The following is a 22,691-nucleotide window of genomic DNA, read 5'->3' as shown; positions in this document are numbered from 1 at the left end:
TATGGAGCTTTTAGGACACGCTGCAAGCAGGGAGTTACAGTAGTCTAATCTAGTCGTTACAAATGCATGGATAAGTTTTTCGGCATCACTTTTAGGCAGGATTCTTCTGATTTTGGCTATGTTGCGCAAATGGAAATAGGCTGTTTTACAAGCTTGATTTATATGAGCTTTAAATGAGAGCTCCTGGTCAAATAAGACTCCAAGGTTTCTTACAGTAGAACTGGAGGCTACACTGACATTGTCCAGTGTGACTATCTGCTCAGATAGAGTGTCTCGTAGATGCTTAGGGCCAAGCACAATGACCTCGGTTTTTTCAGGGTTAAGAAGCAGGTAGTTTAGTGTCATCCAGGTTTTTATCTCCTTCACACAAGTACTAAGTCTGTCTACTTGATCGCTCTGATCAGGTTTCATTGATAAATACAGCTGAGTGTCGTCTGCATAGCAGTGGAAGTTAATGTCATGCTTTCTGATAATGTTGCCTAATGGCAGCATATAAAGAGTAAACAGAATTGGACCGAGTACCGAACCCTGTGGCACACCGTAAATTACTTTAGAGCTTGTTGAGGAGCTCTGGTTTACATTAACAAATTGGAACCTATCAGATAGATAGGATTTAAACCAGCTGAGGGCTGTTCCTCCAACACCTACATCACATTCTAACCTCTGCAGTAGAATGTTGTGGTCGATGGTGTCAAACGCTGCGCTGAGGTCCAACAGAACCAGGATTGAGACCAGTCCATCGTCAGCGGCTAATAACAAATCATTTGTGACTTTAACTAGTGCAGTTTCAGTGCTGTGGTGGGCTCTGAACCCTGACTGGAAAACTTCAAATAAGTTATTGTCCTGCAGGTGGCGACAAAGCTGTTTTACTACAACTTTCTCATGTGTTCTCATGTGTTCTCATGTGTTCTCATGTGTTCTCATGTGTTCTCATGTGTTCTCATGTGAGCTCAACTGGTTAAGGTCCTATCTGGAAGACAGGAAGTACTTTGTTGAAATTGGTAGCTGTGTCTCAGACCACATGACCCTGACCTGTGGAGTGCCCCAAGGGTCAGTCCTGGGTCCCCTTCTGTTCAACCTCTACATGCTGCCGTTGGGTCAGTTGATGCGCAGTGAAAATGTGTCCTATCACAATTATGCAGACGACACTCAGATCTATGTTTCACTGTCGGCAGGTGACTATGGACCAGTGGATTCAGTCTGTCACTGCATCCAACAGATCAGTTTGTGGATGCAAAACAACTTTCTCCAGCTGAACTCAGACAAGACTGAAATAATCGTTTTTGGCCACAGAAACAAAGAGAAAGTGTTAGCGGTCACCTCCAGAGTCTCGCTCTAAAACCTACAAACCAAATTAGAAATCTGGGGGTAATAATGGACTCAGACTTGAACTTTAATAGCCACGTCAAATCAATAACATCAGCAGCTTTTTACCATCTAAAAAACATTGCCAAAATCAAAAATATAGTGTCAAAACCAGATTTAGAGAGACTTATCCATGCGTTTGTCTCCAGTAGATTAGACTGTAACGGCCTGCTCACTGGTCTCTCCAAACGAGCTGTAAAACAGCTGCAGTACATCCAGAACGCTGCTGCTCGGGTCCTGACTAGAACCAGGAAGTATGATCACATTAGTCCTGTTCTCAGGTCTCTGCACTGGCTCCTGTGGCTCAGAGAATAGGCTTTAAAGCAGCTCTGCTTGTGTACAAGTCTCTCCATGGCCTAGCACCAAAGTACATCTTGGATATGTTAGTGCCATATGAACCATCTCGGACTCTGAGGACCTCAGGGACCGGCCTCTTGCTGGTGCCCAGAGTCAGGACAAAACATGGGGAATCTGCGTTTCAGTTTTATGCAGCTAAAATCTGGAACAGTCTTCCTGAAGATGTGAGACAGGCTTCTACTCTGACAATGTTCAAATCTAAGCTAAAAACAGTTTTGTTTAGCTGCGCATATGACTGAAAGGATTTTTTCTTTGCACTCTTCTCTTTTGTTTGTGATTTTATTAGTTTAGAAAATCAGTTGGATTGATAATTTTTAATTTAGTTAATTTTATTGTATTTCTGTAATTTCTTTGTGATTTGAATGCATTTTTCCTGCTGTGAAGCACTTTGAATTGCCTTGTGTATGAAATGTGCTCTACAAATAAACTTGCCTTGCCTTGCCTCATGTGTTCTCATGTGAGCTCGTGCTCGCTCATGTGTTCTCATGTGTTCTCATGTGAGCTCGTGCTCGCTCATGTGTTCTCATGTGAGCTCGTGCTCGCTCATGTGTTCTCATGTGTTCTCATTTGAGCTCGTGCTCGCTCATGTGTTCTCATGTGTTCTCATGTGAGCTCGTGCTCGCTCATGTGTTCTCATGTGAGCTCGTGCTCGCTCATGTGTTCTCATGTGTTCTCATTTGAGCTCGTGCTCGCTCATGTGTTCTCATGTGTTCTCATGTGAGCTCGTGCTCGCTCATGTGTTCTCATGTGAGCTCGTGCTCGCTCATGTGTTCTCATGTGTTCTCATTTGAGCTCGTGCTCGCTCATGTGTTCTCATGTGTTCTCATGTGAGCTCGTGCTCGCTCATGTGTTCTCATGTGAGCTCGTGCTCGCTCATGTGTTCTCATGTGTTCTCATGTGAGCTCGTGCTCGCTCATGTGTTCACTCACACTGTTAATCCCTCCTCCAGGTTTTGGACAGAGCCCCAAATGACACATGATAAATCCACCTCTGTCGGCACGTTTAGCCTCCACTTGAGATAATCCCGAGAGACTCAAAGGAGATTTCCATAGGAGCATCACAGTCTGTGCTGTTTCCACGGCACAAACGTGAGCCGCACCAGCTGTTCGAGGGCCCCGAAAGGGCCCATGAGGGGTGCTGGCTCTCTGACTCGCTTTAGGCTAGTGGTGCAGTTTAATCAGATGATGAAAACCAGAGAACAGAAGATAATCAACTGAAAATTATCAATCAACACCAAATGCTGATCTGATCTCAATTCAATTTATTTTTGTAACACCCAAAATCACAACAACAGTTTCCTCTGAGGGCGACAGTGAAAAACGGCTTAAACAATGTCTGTGGTGGCGAGGGACGATGTTCCAGAGTCCTCTGTCCTTAGACACTCCTTCTGTCCTTAGATCCTCCTTCTGTCCTTAAACCCTCCTTCTGTCCTTAAACCCTCCTTCTGTCCTTAGACCCTCCTTCTGTCCTTAGACCCTCCTTCTATCCTTAAACCCTCCTTCTGTCCTTAGACCCTCCTTCTGTCCTTAGACCCTCCTTCTGTCCTTAGACCCTCCTTCTATCCTTAAACCCTCCTTCTGTCCTTAGACCCTCCTTCTGTCCTTAGACCCTCCTTCTGTCCTTAGACCCTCCTTCTGTCCTTAAACCCTCCTTCTGTCCTTAGACCCTCCTTCTGTCCTTAGACCCTCCTTCTGTCCTTAGACCCTCCTTCTGTCCTTAAACCCTCCTTCTGTCCTTAGACCCTCCTTCTGTCCTTAGACCCTCCTTCTGTCCTTAGACCCTCCTTCTGTCCTTAAACCCTCCTTCTGTCCTTAGACCCTCCTTCTGTCCTTAGACCCTCCTTCTGTCCTTAGACCCTCCTTCTCGGCCAGGAAGAACTACAAAAAGCCTGGAGGAGTTCCACAGTGAAAAGGGAATCTGACTCCTACAGACGGACGCGAGGGAGACAGTGGAGCTGGACCCACTCAGGAGGAGAACCAGTTCTTCAGGAGGAGAACCAGTTCTTCAGGAGGAGAACCAGATCTTCAGGATGAGAACCGGTTCTTCAGGAGGAGAACCAGTTCTTCAGGAGGAGAACTAGTTCTTCAGGAGGAGAACCAGTTCTTCAGGAGGAGAACCTGATCTGATGACAAACTTTCCACTGATGATGACTTTAGTTGTCGAGTCAATAGACTAAGCAAAACAATGCTAGTGCATGTTACATGCCATAACTGTTTATGGCATGTAACACCACTTACTTTTAAAAAGGTTGGTGACCCCTGGTGACCCCTGGTGACCCCTGGTGACCCCTGGTCTACGGTTTATAACCCTGAAGTCTACAGATTCTTTGTCAAACGGCAGATTTGTTCGTAATCGCCTCCAAAAGCATGTTTCCTGTTGACAGAACTTTGAGCTGTGATTAATCTGACACTTTTGTGGAGCCGATCGCAGACAAATAATGATATAGATATTTGTGGATGGTTTGATTTGTATTGATATCGACCAAAATGACAAGACAAATTTGTATCAACTGACAAATCCATACAAATCTCTAAATAACTAAAACACAATCTTCTTTCGCAGCCTCATGAAGCCTTTAGATGTGTGTGCGAGACGTGGACGTGTGATCATAACAACAGCTCCATTCGCACCAGACAAAGGCAGATGACTGATATGGTATTATTAGATGAAATAAATAGAACAGGATAATCAGCACCATCTGGCATAACGACGCAGCCACGGAAATGAAACGCCAACGAGAGAAACAGAAGAGCAACAAAAGGAGGTGAAAGAAGACAGAGAAGGTGTGAGACAACAGACAGAGAGAGTCTGTGCCTCCAGAGCTCCTCAGACCTGTTTCCTCAGGAGAACCAACAACAAAATACTTGTTGATGAAGTTTGTTTAGTTCAGAGTCTTATTCTGTCCCAAAAGAATATAAAATATAAAATATCAAGTTCTCAGTGAATTCCATCATCAGAAAAAAAAAACGTTAAGGAACAAGTGATGAAAATCTACCGCTGTTGCTATAGTTAACAATTTAAAACAAAATATTTCATACTATAAACAGGAAGAAGCAGCAGCTCATGAACAGCTGAAAGAACCTCAGCTTGTAGTAAAGTGATCAAACACTGCCCTCTGGTGGAGGAACAAAGTAACGACAGGTACAATCTCTCACAACATGGTTTTTCTTCGGGGATTTTTCACCTCAAATGTGAACAGATAATCTAAATATATTATAATTCACTGTATATTTGTCTGCCTGAAGATGACAGATGAAATGTTGCTGTTAAAAATGTTAGAAATGTTGCAAATTAATGTTGGAGCTTCTGCTGATTAATATGCACTGTCCCGATTACATCAAATAATATGGTTTAATAATTTAAGTACGCATATGTCTTTTGTGAGCACAGTCTATAAATGTATATATTTTGTGATTCTTAGTAGTTTAAGTTATTGACATGTTTACACAATCTTTGGACTGAGTTGCTGGCCCGGGAGATTTAGAGGTACTTCATGTTTTTTGGAGATTATCTTTGTAATTTGATGGAGCCGTAGTTAGTAATATAATCTTACATCTTAATCCTGCCTGGCCTGTCATGTTCTTTTAAAGGGTTTAGATCGAGTCAATCGCGTCCTAAATCTACATTATCTGAACAGCTGATTCACTTTCTACCTTCTAATACATCAAAATGTGTCCCAGGATTAGACATCATGATGAAACACTGTGTGATAGTGATTAAAGAGGGAAAACAGGTCAAGCTGAACACATTACGACGCCAATTCACCCGAGAAGCCTTGGTTCAACTTTAGTTTGAGGATCAGCAGTTCTTTGCTTTTTTGGGATGGGCGTTTGTCACCTCCACTGGACAGGACAGCGTTTGATGGGGATGAGACTGGGGAGGGACATTCTGCAAACCATCAGAGCCAGACTCGAGCCCACACGGTCTGTGACTCTGGTAGGAGGCTGACACGCCCTGTGGCTCTGGAAGGAGGCTGACACGCCCTGTGACTCTGGTAGGAGGCTGACACACCCTGTGACTCTGGTAGGAGGCTGACACGCCCTGTGGCTCTGGTAGGAGGCTCTGGTAGGAGGCTGACACGCCCTGTGGCTCTGGTAGGAGGCTGACACGCCCTGTGACTCTGGTAGGAGGCTGACACGCCCTGTGGCTCTGGTAGGAGGCTGACACGCCCTGTGACTCTGGTAGGAGGCTGACACGCCCTGTGGCTCTGGTAGGAGGCTGACACGGTCTGTGGCTCTGGTAGGAGGCTGACACGCCCTGTGGCTCTGGTAGGAGGCTCTGGTAGGAGGCTGACACGCCCTGTGGCTCTGGTAGGAGGCTGACACGCCCTGTGGCTCTGGAAGGAGGCTGACACGCCCTGTGGCTCTGGTAGGAGGCTGACTCGGCCTCATGGCGCCCGTTGTTCTGGGGTGGGGTCCTAGAGCGCCTCCATCAGCCGGTCATGGATGTGCAGAACTGGCCCTTCACATAAAGTAGGTTGTGGCGCCATCTGGTGGTGGAGGAAAGGTGGAGTAATCGCTGCTTTGCCTGCTCCAGGTTGTGGTTACATCGTCTGGCTCCTCTTTGTTCTGAGGCGGTGTAATGATTACAACAAATGGACAATACTAACATTATTATATTATATTATCATTATTGAATGAACTCTATAGATTCTACTTCTCATGAATGCAGTATTCATAACCGGGATCAATGGGAATAAACTTGTTACTGCGCTGCACAAGTATATTACAAGACCCGGTGTTGTTTGACCTCTTAAATAATGAGTATATTTGTCATATTGTACTAGTGCAGCTGCCGCTCGATATTCAACGCTTGTCTCAATCTTTAAGACTTGATTGGTCGCGAGGGTTTAGTGCAGAATTCACTTCTCATCGACCTGGATCCTTGTGGTCAAACAAAAGAGAATCCACAGTCTCTGAAACACCGATAACGTTCGAGAATCGCTGCCAACGCGGTTCGTTTCTATGGGAATCGTCCGCCGCTGTCCCTGCCAGTGGAGTCTGGTGTTGCATGCTGGGATTGTGTCCTAAATGGTGACGAGTCCAAACTCTTTCTGCATGTTTGGCAGTATTTCCATTCTTCAGACGTGGAGAGAAGATCATAAAAAGTGTTCAGTTCATTTCAGTTCCTCTATTACTGCTGTGGAAGCTCCTGGGACCCTGGTGTCTCCAATGGTCTGCGAGAGTCTGGCTGGTGTATCCTTCTCCCCGAGCACGCAGCAGCCAATCAGAAAGTTTGCTCATGGCATTGGTCATCTCCGTGTGCGTCGAGGTGAAGTATGCACCACCCTTCAGAGCTATGGTGTCCTACAGGCTCACACGGAGAGGTGGAGGAACTGTTCCCAAACTGCAGTGTAAATGTCCCTGGAAACACCATCAGCAGCAGCGTTTTCATGAACAGCTCTCATCTTCAGGTTGTAATAATCACATTTATAATAGTGTTATTCATGAAGACAGCCGAAAGATTGTGAATAACACTGATTCTCTGAAGATATACACATCGTTTGTCGTCTTGAACTAGTGAGACATTTGATGATGTGGACGGCAAAGGACGGTTTGTACGTCCGTTGTCCTCCTGAAATACAAATTATGTTCAAAAAGTGAAAATAGAATTACTTTCTGATAATGTAGGAACAGTATAGAATCCTGAATTGAAATGACTGAATATTTATGTAACTGATCTGAACTCAGAAAGCAGTGGAAACTAACTGAAACATCACTACTGTTATTAATGTTACTACGATGCATTTTTTATATTGTAGGAGCCATTTTTGTTAGAATTTCATTATGATTAACGTGGGTCATTGTTGTACTGTGGCCACAAGGGGGCAGGGTGGAGGTACTGCTCTCACAAACCTCCACTGCTCCAAAATATCTCTTCATTTAGCACAATCCTTCAACAACTGTCTGCTGTTCTGTTAGTTATACTTTGTATGTTTTGTCCTGAACTTCTCATGCTACATTGTCTTGTTCTTAATGACGAGCGCTTCACTTACTACGCCACACGATCCCTCGCCCTGAAGCGACACAAGGTTTGGACTAAGCAGAGGTAACACACTCATCTGTAGACTTATACTATGAATACTATTAAAATACATCCTTCATTCATACATGTGAACTCCTCTGACTCAAGTTTGGAAATCGATTTAAAAGTACGAACAAACCAATGATTTATTTAAGGTCTGTCTGACTTGAGCTCGCACACATCTGTCTGGAAGATCATCATCGGTTCTGCTTGTGCCATCTTCCACTCCACGATGTCATCCATTTTGAGAAGTTTCCAAAATGCTATAGTTATGTTGAACACTCAGTCAACGCAGTAGTTTCAAAAGTGAAGGTGAAATCAGAGTTTTCCTGTTCATCGTGCGTCTGCTACAGTTGTTCTCAGTCTTTTGGGTGGAAACTTTAGCATCTACAATAAAAAATAACTCCCAGTCACATGTTTTTCTCATAACGTTGTGCTGCTGCTACCGCCCCGTTCCCTTGAGTCTGTGGCACTATTGAATACTTGAATCCACTTAGTTATACTCTGTGGTTTCTACAATCTAACTTGTTGAATGTAAAGTTAAAAATGGCATTTACCTTTCTGAAAACGGATGAGTCTGGTTTTTAAGAGGTCAAAAGTGATAATCCATCCGCAACTTACAAACTGTACTGTTTAAATATCGATTGTTAACGAGATTGGACTAATTCCCCAAAGGAATAAAACGGGACCAGCACCAGGGCCAATAACGGTGTTTATTGATGTGAGGATCCTGCCGTTTGTCATGCATTGTGATGCCGTAGCATGTCGACCCTATGGGCGCGCTGGGGCTGTTTATTATATGCGAGCGTGTTTATACGTCTCTGCTCCGATGTGATTGGGGTCTCCATGGACGACGTGGGCAAACAAAGACTTTCCATTGTTATTCTGAGCTGGAAACAGAAGAGTGGATGTGATACAGAGCGCTGCAGAAGTGAGCCGCTTCCAAACTCATCACATTTACCACTGAAAGGTTCATTGTGGAGAGTTGTTTTGTTCACATTGCATTATAATTGTCATTTCTTTCCCACAAAATGATGGAGCTGAACGATTCAACATGGTGGAAAAGATTGGAGGCTGTGCTCAACCATTATTTACTGTGTGTTTATGCCATTTCCTTTCTATGGGTGTGAGTGAGAAATAGAAGTAGTTTTTTTTTCCTTATACTGACAACATATAGCAACAGGGTTTAAGTTGCAGGATCTGGTGAGAAGAGGCACTCATTCTGTTTCATCACAATACTTCAAGTTAGGCATTAGAGTTTTTCTCTTAGAAGTTTCAATTTCCTGCTAATAGTTTCAGAATGGTGAAAATGCTGTAGAGGGAGTAGATGTTGTAGGGGGGACCCAGGGCTGCTCTGAGGGCAGGGGCCATGACAGGGATACTGTCGAGCCTGTCACAGATGAGGACCCTATGGGGAATGACTCCGGCGCTGGCCGCGGATTGTTGTGGTGCTGTTGCTGATGAATCCTTTGCTGGTGGTGGTGGTGGAGCGGCTGCTGATGAATCCTTTGGTGGAGGCTGAGGTTGTGGTGCTATTGATGTTGAAACATTGGCTCGGTCTCTGGCTGATGGAGCAGGATTTCTTCTCTCATTCCTCTCTTCTCTAACTATCTGCTCAGGACCCTGTCCAGGCCCTCAGAGCCTCAGAGCGTGGAGCAAGTTCTCTGTCAGCACCCTTGCTCCACCTCTGCGCCCTCACTCCACCTCTGCGCCCTCGCTCCACTTCTGCGCCCTCGCTCCACCTCTATGCCCTCACTCCACCTCTGCGCCCTCGCTCCACTTCTGCGCCCTCGCTCCACCTCTATGCCCTCGCTCCACCTCTGCGCCCTCGCTCCACCTCTGCGCCCTCGCTCCACCTCTGCGCCCTCGCTCCACCCCTGCGCCCTCACTCCACCTCTGCACCTCCGCACCCTCACTCCACCTCTGCACCCTCACTCCACCTCTGCACCCTCACTCCACCTCTGCACCCTCACTCCAGGTCCTCTCGTTCCCAGAATAGATAGAAGTTCTCAATGTAATGTAGTCCTCTAGGTGCACACTCTTTGGACAGCCGTGTGTTCAGCTAAACTTGTTTCTCTTCCTGTCGATGTTTGGAAGAGATTTCCACTTTATCAAGCACGTGGAATCACTTCAAGAAGTCTCTTTTCAAAGCTTCAGTCTGTACTCGTCGTATATCCACTGCACCACGAGCACAATCAGCTGTTTGACTCCTCCATGTTTAGCCACAACATTTGGAAGGAGTGACATTATCTCAGAAACTGTGATCTGTCATCTATCAGAACTGTCTCTGTGACATTAACTTTTGACCCACATCCTCCCTCTCTCTGTCTTTAGGCCACGTCATGTCTCCCATTTTTCCTTTGTTTATTTACTTCAGTCTCTGAAAGTGGTAAAAATCTGTTTGTAAGCTGTGTTTTAGTTGACTTTATCTTTGTATCGTTTAGGCTTTGCACAGAGTTTGTTCCGAGATACAGCCTGGTCCTTCTGGTCTTTAGACAGTTTTGGGAACGGCATGGAGTCACTCCGGTTTAGGTTGAAAGTAGCAGTTTTTCTAGTAAAAAGTGTTTAAAGCGAATTATCCGTAGCTCATGAATTTCTTGTTGATATTCCCGACAGCGTTCACAAGAGTTTGTTTCCCTTCTTCTCCCGGACATGTCGTCAGATATGGTGTTAAAACTGCAGTTTGCTTCCTTTACTTAAAAAAGTAAGCCTCTTTAGCAAGCCCGAGAGAGCAAGGAAAGAGTCCGCGCTCTTCAGGAGCAGGACTATATCTCTGATGTCATAGTTTGTTAGACCTGGATGATCAAAGCTATTTTATAGATGAATAAACTGCACCAGCGAGCGGATGAAATGTTGTTTCTCTTCTTGGATCTATACTTTTGTAAGAAACACTCATTAATCACTATCGCGTTAATGGTCCAAGCGATATCCATAGTTAGGCTTCTCCATCTGACAAACATTTATCGTAAAACAAATAATGTATATATATCCTAACCTTTTAAACGTTAAAGTAGATTGTATTTTTTGTTATTTGTCATGATTTTGCTTTGTTTTGGCCTTTTTTGTGTGTTTGCTAAGCTTTATTTTGACACAACATGACAAGCAAATCAAAAGTTTTGTATGAATTTAACTATACCATCCCACAGTATATATATCACAATAATCCCGTATCATGATGCTTAACACAGCTATTGATTATCACATTTTTCTCCCACATTGTGCAGCCCATAACGGACCCGATGGAATCCTCTGCTCTCTTGTTCTTGCTGTTTTTATGGGTTATGCAGAAGAGTAAAAAGCTCGTCTCACTTAGAATGTGTGAATAATCTATGAAAATGTGCCGGTTGCTCACGCAGAAGGGTCGGCCCCATCTGAAGACGCCTCCTGCTCCAGTGCCCCAGGGGCCCAAATCCAGAGGCGGCCCACTCAAAGGACCAACCTCCAAGGACCGGGACAACACTCAAGCTGTCCTGAAACCCAAGCGTTTGCACAGCGTTGTAGGACGTGTGGTTCGTAATAGTTTCAGATAAACTATAAATAGCCACAGTAATTGCAAAACCCGTCTGAGAAATTTGTCGTATTTTTCATGTACTGGAGAAATAATTCTACAGTATTGTGTTGTGTATTATAGTGACAAATTAGAACACTGCGTCTTATTAATGTCTAATGATAACACAATTTATCTCAACTCTGCCATGTTAGGAGTTGAAATGTTATGAACTAACTTCCTCTTGATGAACAACTCATTCGATATGTTCCAGTCCGGTTTTAAACTGCTCTTATGAAGGTGACAAATGACTCACTGAACACTGATGAGCATCACTGGCCCTGCCCTAAAACGTCCAATCTAGAAGACAGGAAGTACTTGGTAATCGTGCCTCAGACGACACAGTCTTGACCTGTGGGGTGCCTCAAGGGTCACTCATAGGACCTCTTCTTTTCAACCTGTACATCAGGGGTCTCCAACCTTTTTGTCCCTGTGATATACTATATCTAGAACTATTTTGAATGGAACCAACTGTAACTTTTATTGTCTGAATAGTTATCTCAAAATATGAAACCAACTAACATTATATTATTATCCTACAGTGTATTTATACAGGGCTTTTCCACCTTCAAGGACAAGATTCAACATTAAGTTATTTGTTTTTCGGCAGAGGCACAACAGGGGGTCTGGAGGGTCCGAACTCTCAGAAAACATCCTGCATTCTGGTGAATTCTAGCAGGTCACTATTCTTGAGACTTCATCTGGGACTCATGCTGTTCAGTTTGAGCCCGGCCGCTGAGTGGCTGAGCAATCGCTTTTCAGTTTTGGCGGGAGTTAAAACGAGGAACCTAAACAACCTTTGGCCTAGTTTAGCAGATTTATCGCTTGTTTTTTTTAACGTGCACATAAAAGCACTTGTGTATTTGAGGACGGAGGAGAAGTCTGGAGAAGAAGCTTGTTCCTGTGACGCTTCAACAAATCAGAGTCAAATATTCATCATGAGCTCGTCCAGTTTGATCTCGTGTAGGTGAATAACACGTCTGTCCAACAAGCAAACGCTCCAATACATTAGTTTCTTCTTCTCCGCAGATGTTTTCTCTGCTCCATGCCAATGATCTGACCCTTCTCACACTGACATCTTATCCATGACCACGGGATTTGTCTTTCCACGTGGTAGTTTCAGAAATGAGAAGCCGCTCTCTGCATCAGTCGGGTTTAAACACTGAGCTGCAGCTGAAAGATCAGCACCTGCAGCAGTTCTCCAGCAGGAGGAGAGGACATATTAAAGTCATCATTCCCATGAGGATCCTACTTCACACACAAAGATCAAATGGCATTTACCGTGACAGAGTATACGCCTCGAAATACATATACTACATACACAAACACGTTTAATACTTTGTTCATGTCCTTCCACATTGAATCTGATGTGAAGATTAACATTTCCTTACGGTTCTATGAATATTAATACAACTAATTTAGCTGAAACGCTGAGGTTAGAACAAGTGCATTAATATCGAGCTGCGAGTAACATAACATTAATTATATATTGTCGCCGGGTCGTTCATGTCTGCAGTATTTAGTAATAGTAGACGTCTTTTGGAAATTGAATTGACTCATTTAGGTCCTCTAACCTAATCCCCATGAAGGTCCCACGTTTCATTCTATGTGAGACTTTCCAGTTGGAATCGTGTGACTTTGTGATGAGCTGCAAAGATGGAGAGACAGTTCTATTGTCGTTACATTTGGTTTTAATGCCGCTCTTCACTCAAACACACATGATGTAACTCCTGTGAGCCGCTCTCTGTCATGAGGAAGTGGGCGACTAATCCAATTCAGCCGTGAGGTCTGTGTAATCCCTCAGACGTCCAGGCAGGTTTCACGCCAAAAGAACAGGTTCCATTCATCCGAGTGTGGGAGAAACTGATGTTTAAGTCAGGGCGAGTTACACACTATAATGAGTGTCTGTTATTAATACTGTGCATGTACCTTTACTCATGTAATATGCCATAAACGCCTCCAGAGCACTCGGTGTGATGGCAAATAAATGACCTGGACAATGTTGAAATCGAGACGTTTCAGCTGCCGTCCTTCCGGAAAGAGCTGGTCTGAGGCCCGAGATTCTCTGCATGGCATAAAACATCAACCTGAAACTGGTCTAGAACAGGGTCAAACTCATCTCCTGCGGCAGAACGCACTCTCAGAAGAAGACATGAATTTTCCACTTAAAGTGCCTAAGACAAATGTATATAATTATCTTACTAAGATAATGATACTTAAGATTTTGCTAAAAAAAAATTACAAATTCTATCCCATTGACCATTTTTTCAGGTTTATTTTTTAACTTCCTGGTTATACAGTAAATCTCACTAGAAGACTTAACTAGCACCTATGTTGTGCACTAGGCGAAACACCTAATGTAAGGAATGATGAGTTGGCAAATACATTTAATGAGTAAAACCTATAGTTTCTGTATATATTTAATGTGCCAAACTTCAGTCCCATCAACACGTTTTTGAACTCTGCTTTACTTCCTGTAATTTTCTCCATTCTCTCAAACTACTTGATCATCAACAGGTATATCATTGTCAATTATTACATACATTATAAAACCACAAGAACCTGTCTCCTGTAGTGTCATTTGACAGTTTGAGCGTTTTACCTGCAGTTCACACAGCCTCCTGTAGATGGCAGTGCACCTCCACGGCTGCTCGCGCTCTTGAAGATGAATCAGGCCCTGGTCCTTTCCTTCTGCGCCTCTCATCCCTCTCATCTCTCCATCTCCGTGCGTTGCAGAGACTCGGCAGCGTGTGGCTCTTTGGATCGGTTCATTTTACTGTCCAAATCGATGTCCCGCGCTTCACACCACCAGTAATTCAATCATTTCTCCCCGTGCGTCGGGCACACGGCGGATACGCAGCGTGGAATCGTGCCTAACTTTGATGTATGATGCATTGTCCGGACCCACGTTCACGCTTCATGCATATGTTAGCGCTTTCCATACGTTCTCTGCAAAGTCTGCGGGTCAGAGGTTCAATCGCATGTTTCCCATATCGGTGAAGATGAAGCGTACCGGGGAACAACATCGGTAACAACGTGCCTTTGATGGGACTTTGCTTGTATGGAGCTGTTAAATAAATTGCCGCAGTGTTTACATCCACCCGATCCATATTGCATACATTACTTATAGCCTATAGAATGCTCCAAGTGCATTATTGTTATTCCAGGCGTTGGCACAAGTCAAAGTGGCGGTAGCGCTGCAGCCGCCCGCAGGGACGTGTTAGGCGCCGCCGCCGTTTGATCATGACGTGAATCGTGTTAAGCAGATTAGCTAAGGTGTACAAGTCAGGTTTAATTGCATTGTCTTTTCAGTTCTCCAAAGAGAGCTCATAAATCAAATTTGGTTACCATAGAAACGATTGGAGTTTAAGCCTGGGCCGGCGCGCTCGGCACTGGTGAGAGTGCAGAGAAGCCACGACTGCTCCACTCTTGTTTCTACTTATGCTGTGTATGGAACTTGATCTTTTGTCTGTCCTGAGGCGTGACCTTTACCAAAAGAGTTTAAAAACAACAGATCATTTTTACAATGTGAGGGGCGCTGTTCTCAAGCAATGCATACGGTGTAAATCTTTCCATTTTGTATATTTAAATATCACCTGTCACTCACTCACTTCACCCACTTTACCAAATCTGTTATACTTATGTAATTGTCCAATACAAAGGGATATTTTGGAACAATTAGAATTCTCTATTTCTTATGAAATAAAAGCACAATTAACGTTAGTATTGTACAGTGAAATGAATTCTGGAACTACTTTGTTAAAGATGCAGTTTATATATGTTTTGGACGCATTGTCTGAAATGTTTCACATACTTGCATCGCACTTATCTATCTCCATGGAAACAAGTGGATAAAACCACCAGGTTAAACAAAATGCCTGTAATTGAATAAATAAAAGACACTTCAGCTGTTTAAAACCAGACAGTGGAACAGGTAAAGCTTTGACTGTAGAGTAGACGGCAAACCCTGCACATAGGGTTACAAGCGTCTTAAAGGAGCACTAACACCCCCTGACCCCTGACCCCTGACTCCTGAACCACTCAAAAGGAGAGGGGGAGGTTCATCTGGAGGAGAGAGAGTTCTACCAGGCAGTTGATCAGCAGAGTCTGAAACGGTACAACCCCAGAGGAGAAAACCAGCAATGAAGAACTAAAATATGAAATATAGTTGACAGTAAACGTAGTGTTTATCAGAGGATAGAGCTCAAGCTGCCGTACTTCCCCCAGAGTTGCATCTTGGGCAGCGCAGCTGAAACTGTAGCTTTATATCCATTGTGTCCATGCAGTCTTGAGGCCCAAATACATAGTTCTGAAAGTGAGTGGGATGATGCCAAAAAAACATCTGTAGCACTTTAGGCCCAATGAAAATTCTATGAGGAATGAGGGCACATCACCACGCTTCCGGCTTTGGAAGTCATTTACCAACTTTCCCTATTCAGACAAACTGACGAGGCCCCAGGGCTGGGGGGTCTGGGGGGTTAGGGGGGTCTGGGGGGTTTGGGGGGATTGGGGGGCTGGGGGGGTTAGGGGGGCTGGGGGGGCAAAGGGGGGTCTGGGGGGTTAGGGGGATAACTCCTTATTTGTAGGTCCTGTTTCTTCAAGTTAAAGGATTCTTTCAACGACTGATTTTATTTTACAACCTGGTCTAAACCCTTTAAACCCTTCATTATCCTACCGCTGCTTTTCAAGTGTGTAACATGAAGCTGTCGCCATCGGACATCAGACAAACGTTGAAGCGATAAGCTTGTGGGAGCCGGTGTCATCCCTCATTCGTTCACGAGGGTAAAGGAGTGCATTATGTGGAGTATGAGCACATTTTCCTCAGACAAATCCTTTGCAGTAGATTTTCCCGTGGGTCACTGACACTGGACTAAGGACAGGGCAGTTTCCAGGGTGACGGGCGGGGCAGCGACACAGCTTCAATCAAACTTAAAACACCGATTATTGGCATGTATTATAGTGCGACAAATGTATTTACTGCCAGTGACCCGGCTGTTCCACTGCTCTTTTGTTAACGTTTTAACATCATCCTGAGCTCTACATTGCCTCATCGTATCGCAGATCCCTGGGTGGCCGGTTCCGTACTCCGATTGGTCCGACGTACAATTAGAAAGTCACGCCGGCTGCCAGGCGACAGGGAACACACGTGTGACAGGTGTGTTTAGCTTCAACCAAATGTTTTTGAATCGACGTCGCACAAACTTCCAGAGGCAATTCGCTTTTCAAACTGGATGAGAGAAGACGCTGCGCAGTGACTATGAAACCCTCCGGGATCACCGACGCTGCGCGGTGACTGTGAAACCCTCCGGGATCACCGACGCTGCGCGGTGACTGTGAAACCCTCCGGGATCACCGACGCTGCGCGGTGACTGTGAAACCCTCCGGGATCACCGACGCTGCGCGGTGACTGTGAAACCCTCCGGGATCACCGACGCTGCGCGGTGACTGTGAAACCCTCCGGGATCACCGACGCTGCGCGGTGACTGTGAAACCCTCCGGGATCACCGACGCTGCGCGGTGACTGTGAAACCCTCCGGGATCACCGACGCTGCGCGGTGACTCTGAAACCCTCCGCGATCCCCAGCACTGCATGCCGTCCCCACTCTGCAACCGGCTCGTTTCTGGCCCAGAATGTTCCACCGTAGGGCATTAGACGTGTCTCTCGCGGTCACGTGTAGGCGTTCTCAACAGTGAAACGAACGTGAGCACCCTCGCCTCTCCGCAGACCTGACCTTCAAGTGAGACGCGGCAACGCCTGCTCGTCACTGAGGTTAATAAATACTGTGGAACATTCCGGGCAAAGCGAACCCCCCCACCGTGCAGACGATGACGGACCCTCCCGCAGAAAAATATACATGATTTTTTATTGACCCATTCGTCATTTGGGCACATTTTATATTTCTTATCATAGTGGAATGTATCTTTTTTTTATTGATGCTATTGCACGACTGCGAGACCATAAACAATAGATTACAGTGCGGAGGCTGCCAGCTGCCCGCTCCTCTCCGCCTCAGTATATAGGTCAGTATTTCCCTGGGCTGAACACTCAAGGCTACTACCTCTTTACCTCTTTAGGACGGCCCGAGCCGCGGGTGGAGGCGTCCGCAGTAGAAATGGTCATTTAATGTTGCACAAGCATTAGCCGCGCGCTTTGGCACACAAACCTTGGACCATAAACCATCCCTGACAACGAGCTGCTGACCAGACAGTATCCAGGAATCCATACATTTATAGATTTGCAAACAAATAGACCCTTGGCCTGGAGCTACGAGACAATAAACCAACATACATCATGCTTTTCACATTGCAAAAGGCCATATCTGCTTTCTCGCCGAGGCTGGAAAGTACAAATTATTTACGTCGACAGTAGTTTGTGGTGTGAGGCTCACAGCTTTGGGCTGAGTGCAACTATCCACTACCAACACTACTACTCTCAGCAGTTTAACTACTAATTATTGCTACTTCTAACACTACTAGTACTACTATTTCCAAAACGACTTTGTCTAAACTGCTACTAAAGGTACTAGCACCAGCAGTGACCGGTACAACGACAGTGACTTCCCCAAACGGCCCGTAAGTCTCACGTGTCGGAGTGTGATCAATAAATCTCATACGATGAAATAATCGTATGCTGGATATCGGCCTGAGAATGGGAATGGGACTGTGGGGCCTCCTTTACTTTAAGAAGCTGCTGAGTGAAAAGAAGCTCACGTGAAGAACACGTGCAGCTACCAACACCACCTCGCTCATTTACGTGTTCATCTATGTAGAAAAGAATGTTTATTTGAATGACTACAGACTATAGCTGGTTGGAATTCTTTTTGATTTTCCTCTGCAGCTGAATTCTGTGAAAATGGCAATGCAACATTTCTGAACCGTATGACTCAGAGTCTTTCAAATATGTTCAATTAAGTACAAGCCTGTGGGCGGGGAAAGGGAATGGGTGAAAAACAGAAATATTCTTATCCTCATATTTTTTAATGCAGGACACTTCAGGATTACAAACATAACTGAAACAATCAAAGACAACTCTGAGGGAGCTAATAATGAAACTACACATGATGCAGTATTTGTGCCGTTATGTAAACATGTAAACACAGCAGCTAGCCTCGACATGCTAATACAACGCTCTGGTAAACAGGATTCATGAAACAGGCGTGAATGAAGCTTAAGACAATGTTTTTGATGACGGAACAATGTTAGAACTCGGTTAAACGCTTCCCAAGTTCTAAAAAAGCAAAGCTAAATGCCTGGTTTACTGCAGTTTGTAGCCTATGGGAGCTTTATGGAGCGCTGGGCTGGGTTCAATGTGCACAGAGCGGTAGACGGCTAAAGCAAAAACCATCTTCCCACTCTCCCTCCCACACTCCCGGAGAAATGTTTTGTTCAAATAAGTTGGACAAGGCTTAATGGAGCTGTGGGCGCACACTTGATTTAAACTACATGACAAGCTCAGACCAAAAAGCAAGAAAATACGGCATCATTAAAAGCGCATCTCTCCCCGTGTGATGTCTGTATGAAGGTTTGTGCCGTTTTGAGAAATTATTCGGATGCGGGGGAAAAACTGACCGGAGGAAAAAACATCTTAATGAAGGAAGAAATGCAAAATCAATGAAGGGAACGCTGGGCGAATGTGAGAGCGAATGTGAGAGCGAATGGGTTTCTATGGCTCGCCGACGGGATGGGTCTCCAGACACACGAGGGGGAGGAGAATATTAATGCACCCAGATTTTCTTTACCTTGCAGCAGAAACTAGAGCTGTCGAGAGAGCGGTTCATCTTAATAATCCAACCGGGACTTGACCTTTGTTTATTTACCTCAAAAGAATGACAGAGACGAAACTGTCGTCAACATTGAGTTTAAACCTCGGACGTGAAACATCAACAATGGAGATGATTGATGGATACCTGCGGAATGTGCGTGTTCTGGCTGCAGGAAGCAAAGAGATGAGCAATAATGGGGAAATGGATGACGGGGATTGAAACAAATGTCAAGAACTGGACTGAAATCGCTTTGAATATGTAGAAAATGGAAACATGTACTTTAACTGTGACCCTGGGAGGGATGGGAGCGATACGGGGGGGACATACAGTACGCCTAACGAACACAATTGCTATTTTTGTCCGGGTGCTGTTCCTTCTCCTTGATTCTGCTTTCCCGCTCTCCGGTCTCGGTCCGTTTGGCGTTAATTCCGTGGTTGAAATGGGTTCAAAGCTGGAGAGACTTGGCAGCGTTCTGTGCTGCCCAGAGCGTGCGAAATGCCCATGTGATTCTCGGCTCACGGGGCCAGATTTCTTAAAAAGTGAGTTTTCTCCACTGCCCTCGGGCCGTCGCCGGGGCCGTTCCGTACGCAAAAGAAAACCCACTCTAAATCTTAGGTATTTTTTTAATTGGCTGCTGTTTACCGACCTGGAGCTTCTCTCTTGTCAGAATCGCTCCGCCGTGTGTTGTGTTTTTTGCGACGTTCGGTTGTTTATTGTCCTCTTTTACTGCCCGAACTGCCATCGCTCCCGGGAGGATTAATACAGCTGTTTGCCTCTGAATTGAAAAACATAAATAGTTGTAATTAAAAAAGAAAAAGCCCCGTCGATGCCACGTTGCTAACGAGAGAGCGGCAGTCTGCAGGAGGCAGGGAAATCTGACCGTGCTCCCCTTGTCTGTCAGAGGCGGTAGTGTTCATGATGCACCACGTAGCGTTTCTGGAGGGTCGGTCACCTGCCTGACGCTTGTCGCTATGGTGATGCCCTTGCTCCGCCCGGAAGGTTCCCCCGGTACGGCCTCAGACATATCCATCCTGCGTAGACTCAATTACAGGTGTTTTTCATGGCTAAATAAAAACCCCGTAAACATGAATTCTGAGCGTGCGTGACCTTTGACCTGGTCATCACGGTGCCTCTGATGCAGCTTCTGGGACCAGTCCGCCTTCGTCCCAAAACCCTTTGAAAAAACTGTTGAAAAAGTACCTTTGTCTCTGCTTTACGGTCCAAACTGCAAGACAACTCAGCCGTGCAACGATTTGTATCATTCTCAGGTTTGAACCATCTTAAATCATTGCTCAAAAACATAACGAGTTGTATTTAGTTCATTCAACGCTTTTTTTTAACCCTGTTTAGGAGATCCTCGCCCGTCTGAGCTTCACAAAACACTCGCTTTCAAACGTCCGTGTTCATCATGTTTGAAGCGAGCTCGGTTTGTCTCTCTCCTCGTTGTAATTCTCTCTGCAGCCTGTAGATGGAGCGTTTACTCAACTCCCGATGAGGTTAGACTAGACCTGGGCATTTGTGGGCCCAGGGGCAAGATGTGTATGTGTGTGGCATGTTGTAATCCGGCCCCTAGAAAGATTTTAGTTTCTATTTTTTAAACTGTCTGTAACATCTGTCTGCACTTGTGTCCTTAACCGTGACCGGGAGAAAGTCGGTAGTGACATCGTTTAACGTCCCGAAACACGAGCTGACAGCGTAAAAGAACAAGAGCGTGTTTTAAAGGCCGATGACGGTACGATGTGTGAAAGTTTAACCCGACATGCGCACGACGCCGCGTGACGCCGGTTATTCTCGTTACAGCGCGGGGGGAAGTGGAACTCGTGTCAAACTGGATGAAGCAGAACAAGCGCGAATGGGGATCAAATATTCAGTCGCACACGCCGCCGAGTCGCGGAACGAGAACAGGTGACGGGCTGAAATGCAAGTCGGCCGTTTTACTTCTGCACTTTCAGCACACTCGGCGGAATATCGGGAAGCAGCAGAAAATGAGAGCGCGGCTTTGGCGTTTTGCTGCGTCGAGTGTTACTAAAAGAGACGCGAGGTGCGACGCAAGACTGAGAAATTCACATCATAATCAAACCGGAGCCTGGCAGCGTCGTGTTTTGCCTTCGCTTAGCTTCATAATACAATCGTCCAAGTGATGATTCGCTCTTCGGGAAAATAGAAAAAGAAAATCAGACTCTGGAGTATTTCGGTGTAATAACTTTGCCAGAGTCGTAATTAACTGGCACCAAAATGTCAGTTGAAAAAGACAATCCAGCGGAGAATTTAGAGCGACGGAAAGTTTTCTTTTGTTTCTACAATTTGAAAACAAAATAATAAAATACACAAGCTACAAAAAATGTGCAATAAATAGTGAAAAGATTGAATTGTTAATCAAATCTTCTTGGACGACATTTTGTTTACATTTATTTTGTTAGAGAATACTGACTGGCTCCTCGATTGCAGCGCTGACACATTGCTGTATGTCCTTCCCTCTCTCATCCACATTGTGAATGAAAAGAGAAGGAGCTCAGAGATCTTCACTGCTCCAGCTTTGTGTGTACGCTGCATCATTTACAGTAAATAGTGAAAATATTGTGCAATATACATGTTTATTGCACAATCTTTGCACCTCCTCATCACAAGTAAATATAATGTATCGTAAATAATTAAATCCATTTATAAGTTTCCATTATCAATCAATATCAATGTGATTAATATTGAGGTTTATAATAAACAAAATGTAAAATATGATCCTTGTATTAGGTATATTTGTACCAAATACCCTCAAACACAAAAAAACGGATGCATTTCTTGCAGATAAAACCGTGACTGACACGGGACATTGAGAGAAATGGGATCATTTCCAACACAAATGGAAAGTTAAAGATCGACAGAAGGAGACCTTCAACCGGAGAAGCACAGAACAAATTACCCACAAGGACAATTAAGTCCACAAATATAAATCTGTTGCTCTTTGCTTTTTCCAAACACTCTTTAGGGACTCTGGAAAGTTGCTACATCTAAAAGTTGGTAAAACTGTAATGATGAAAGTTGAAGTCTTCTGGAGTGTTGAATCATCCCGTGAGTGCTCGTAGGTGCTGCCGTGCACAAAGGCGATGCATGAGTGTGCTTGGTGACTGATTATTATTATTATTTTAGATACATTTTGAAAACTGTAGGTCCTAACTAAGGGTTTGATGAGGAAACATAGACTTCTGACCTAAACTCCAAAGGTCAGTTTGTTCAGTCCTTTCAAATACAACTATTCAACGCAATTAAGCCTAAAACATTTTGATGAGACCACATAGTCCACAATACATCATGATGTGGTTGGATAATGTGCAGAGCTTTGTTTGAGTGCAGTAAATCGCCTGGTGGCTGAGGACCATTGATCCGTCATAAATGCTGCTCCCCAGGGTTCTGCTTTTGTGTGAAGGCTAAAACTGGGCTCCGGGATCCACTATTACACACTGTGTACTACTACACACTACTGTGTACTATTACACACTGTGTACTACTACACACTGTGTACTACTACACACTACTGTGTACTATTACACACTGTGTACTACTACACACTGTGTACTACTACACATACACACTGTGTACTACTACACACTGTGTACTACTCGCGTGTCCTGTTTGCCACA

The sequence above is a fragment of the Eucyclogobius newberryi genome, unplaced genomic scaffold, assembly GCF_026437365.1.
Source record: "Eucyclogobius newberryi isolate DKJ021-1_F unplaced genomic scaffold, fEucNew1.0.hap1 SCAF_5, whole genome shotgun sequence".
Taxonomy (NCBI): Eukaryota; Metazoa; Chordata; class Actinopteri; order Gobiiformes; family Gobiidae; genus Eucyclogobius; species Eucyclogobius newberryi.
This window is presented reverse-complemented; position numbering follows the sequence as displayed.